This window comes from Psammomys obesus, unplaced genomic scaffold, assembly GCF_907164565.1.
Source record: "Psammomys obesus unplaced genomic scaffold, mPsaObe1.curated_primary_1811, whole genome shotgun sequence".
NCBI classification, from domain to species: domain Eukaryota; kingdom Metazoa; phylum Chordata; class Mammalia; order Rodentia; family Muridae; genus Psammomys; species Psammomys obesus.
Genome location: NW_026596034.1, coordinates 32,631,714 through 32,635,863, shown reverse-complemented (window position 1 = coordinate 32,635,863; position 4,150 = coordinate 32,631,714).

Here is a 4,150-nt window from a genome sequence, read left to right as displayed (position 1 = left end):
TGATATTAGTGATGATCATCGAAGTTGTGCATACAGTGTTATTGTTTTCCAGCATTCCATAGGTATCAGATAGCAGTTATTGTGAAACATGCCATCTGAGAGATCCCATACTGCCTGGCCAGTTTCAGTCTCTTGTCAACACTGAGCCTCCCTTTCTCCTCCCCTCTCCTCCCCTCTCCACTTTATTTCTTCACTGATCATGTATCATGTTTACAGTTGAGAAAAGAGAACAATTTCCATTTGCAAAAAAAATAATATTAAAAGCTTTCTTCTGTTGAAAACTGATTTCTTGAGAGAAATATCCTTTTGGGAATTTGGGCTTTTATTTTAAAGTAACTGTTAGCAAAAGACAATAAATACTGTAACAAGGAAATAATCAGGAGTTTGAAAACATGGGCTTGCATGGGCTCGATTTATTGAAGAGAAATTTCAAGTTCAGATGAGTCAAAGGCTCCATCAAGGTCATTTGTGAGACTGAGTTAGGACAGAAAAGACTGAGGTCAGATTTCTGCCTTCCAGCCCTGTAAGCTTGGCCATTCTCAAAAGCTAGTTCTTTTGGTTTGGTTGAGACGGTCTCTTCTGGTTCATTTTAAGGTAGTCTTCAGACATTTTATTGGGTAAATCTGTCATTTGTCCAAATCCATAGATAGCTCTTTCTGAAAAGCCTAAGTGCTTCCCAATTGCTGAGTCAGAGAACAGGTCAGTGTTTATGATGCCTGGGAGTTGATTCCATATACCTCACAGCACTCAGCGAAGTGTCTCAGAAAGCTAACCAGGGAGCTAATTAAACTGTAGCGAAACTCCATGGAGGCAGAGACTGTCCTTGAACCCCCACCCAGGATCTGTCCCAGTGCCTGGCACACACTAGGTGTTCCGTGCAGATTTGCAGAGGGAATAAATGTTATCAGGGATGACGGATATTTTAGCATCCCTACCGGATAACTGCAGGGGCTGTTTCCCACAATTCTCCACCGACCTTCAAACTGGCTTATTCAGTGATAGCCTGACACTTCCACTGGGATAGCTAGTGACCGTCTGCAACTTACACAGGTCACAAAATAAACTCATGAGGGTTGGAGAGGTGGCTCAGCAGGTAAGAGCACTGGTTTTCCAACGGACCAGGGTTCCATCCTTAGCACCCACATTGGGGTTCACGGCCATTTGTATAACTCCAGCCCTAGGGGAGCTGACTCTGTTGTCCGGGCTCCTCAGGCACTGCATGTACATGAAATACACCCAGACATACACAGAGATAAAAAAAAATAATAAAAATAAATAAAACCTCTTAAAGTTACAAACACCCAATTTGACCCTTCAAACCTAATTATATTCCTTCCAAGTGGTAGTGGTACATTGATAGTATTTGCTTATGTAATGGCAGAAAATGGGGGTCTTTTTAAGAGGGATGGTGCTGGTGATGGAACCCAGAATCTTGTGCACACAGGCCAGCAATATAGCAGTGATCTGTATCCCTAGCTGTGGCTGGGGCCTTCACCCCACTCTCCAGGAAACCCCATAAACCCCCAGGCAGGCTGTTCTGCACCCAGCCATTTCAGCTCCACCAACACTGTTTGACCCATCCCCGCACAGCCCTTCTGCCCTCCCTCTGCCCTTCTTGGGAGTCCTTCCTCCCGGACAAGGTAATCAAATAGAGCCACTTCTGGTTTCTGAAGCCTCGGATGCTTTCCGTCAGACTTAGGAAGAAAAAGACCCGAGTGACCTATAGCCTACATCCTGTGTGATCTATAGCCTTCATCCTTTGTGACCACATCCTCCGAACATCCCTTCTCAGTGTTCGCTTGCCACACTGGCCCTCTTGCTCTTCCTGGAACAACCCTGACTCGTCCCCAACCTCAGAGCCTTTGTGTCGTCTCCTCTCTCAGTCCGGAAGTCTGCTGCCATTTTCATTTTGCTTGTTCATTCTACTTAGAGCGCAGGGATGATGACTCCCTCAGCCCGATTCTTCTTTCTTCTGTGTACGTAACCCCTGCCTAAGTTATAAGCATGAATTTGGGCATCGTGGTTATTGGTTATAGAGGCTTTCATGAGGCTTCGTGGGGTTCATTGATTTTTGTGTCACTAGACCCTAAAACAAAGCTGAAATGAAAGCATGTGCCTTAAAAAGATTACTTATTGGATTGACATCCCTTTTCCTTTCCTGCTCCCTGACCTAACTCTGTACTCCTAGCATGTTGGGTTATTGACAGTGACTTAAAGAACTTGTAAAGCTTAGATCTCAACAGCTCCAGGCACATGTTACCTTAGTGATTTCTTTCAAACTAAGTCCCATGCTAGAACCTTTGTTTTTTCTTGTTAAGGCGTACACCACGTTGAGGTTGTGTTTGTTTGTTTGTTTATTTTTGAGACAGGGTTTCTCTATGTAACCCTGGCTGTCCTGAACTTGCCCTGTAGACCATGCTGGCCTGGAACTAAGAGATCCATCTGCCTCTGCCTTCCGAGTGCTGGGATTAAAGATGTGAACTCTCCTTTTGTAGTTTTTACCCAACACATTTGCTTTGGTTTATAAGTATGTGAACAATATATAAAAGGTACTCAAAATTTGTTCTTAAGCAAGAAGTCTAGCCACCTTGTTGCTGGCTGTACAGTGAGCTGGGTATTCAGCAACATTCCCATGGAATAAGTAATTCACCTGCATCTTGGATATGTCTAACCATCTGTGAACTCATTTGAATCCTCCCAACAGTTACCCATTGGACTACCTTCCTGTTTCCTTCTGGGTTTCTTGGAGGCTGGAGAAATTTACATAGTATTGTTTTAACTCATCTAAGGAGACCCAAACAAATGCCCCCTCCCCCCAGGCTGACCAAAGTAATTATTCCATCAAAATGGGATGGATTTACTGGGGTTAGTTTTAGAGCATATGTGGTGGGTTACTTACAGGGGCATGTGTCACCCCAAAGCAGCCGCAAACCCCCAAAGTCTCACCTGAATGTAAATGTGACTTCCCTAAAGCTGTGTAAATGACTTGGCTTCTCTCCACCACCCCCTTCAACGAACTTTTTATACTCTGTGTAGCATCTCATGAAACCACAGGCATCTGGGGCAGAACTGCATACAGCTGGCAGGGGGCCACAGACGGAAGTAGCTGAATCGAGGTGACACTTTAATGACTGTCCTCTGGCTTCTATGGAGGGAATGTCAGTAGGCTGACATCCTGGGTAGTCACAGGAACTCTGGTTAAAATGGTAAGACAGTTATTCTCACAACAGTCTATAACACATCGCTATTTCGATGAACCTGGGATAATCAAAGCATTTCCTCACCTGGCAATAGTGAAAGTAAAATGAGACGGAGCTGGTGAAGGCTGACAACACACACAGTAGGTTTTCAATACATGCTGTATTGTTTTTCTTACTTTCTTTATTTCCCCTACTACCCCTGCCTTTGTTTTTGGCAGGATCTTCCCCAGCTTGGGAGTTATTAACCTCTAGTTGACTTTTAAGTGAAATCTAGTTTCTCTGCCTATGGAACCAGCACTGTGTCCAGAGCTGAACTGACATCTGTCTCCCTTTTTGTATTTCTTTGACTCTAATCAGAATTAGAATTAGGTGAACTTCATCTATTTCCTAACTCCATCACATACTTTTGCCTCCCATACCAGATCTTTAGATGTCCCGTTCTGTCTCTTTTATATCACGCTCCCTGTCTTTATTAATTGACAAGAGTCTCGTTTATCCCAGGCTAGCTTTGAATTCATAAGATCCACCGCCTCTGCCTCCTGACTTGAGATTAAAGGTGTGTGCCACCACACCCCACCTTTTTATTTATAATTATGTGTGTCTCTGAGTGGCCACGTGCAGTGAGAATTCTGGGATCTTGGTTCTTTAGAAACACGGAGATATTATAAGAATATGCTTTAGTTTTAATTGTGCTCTGGCAGAGTTGTGGTTTTGCCAGCTCCATCTAGTTTCTGATATTGTATGATGTTTGGAAATCTGGGAACTTTTCTGAGGGTAAATAAAAGCTAGGGCCACTGTAGGCAGAGGTTGGTGGTTGGTCGTCATTCAGGGGGGTTGGTGGCAGTTTGTTAGCAGTCGTGCTCAAAGGAGAAGCAAAAAGAAAGAAATTAGATTCAGGAATCCATCTATCTATCTATCTATCTATCTATCTATCTATCTATCTATCTATC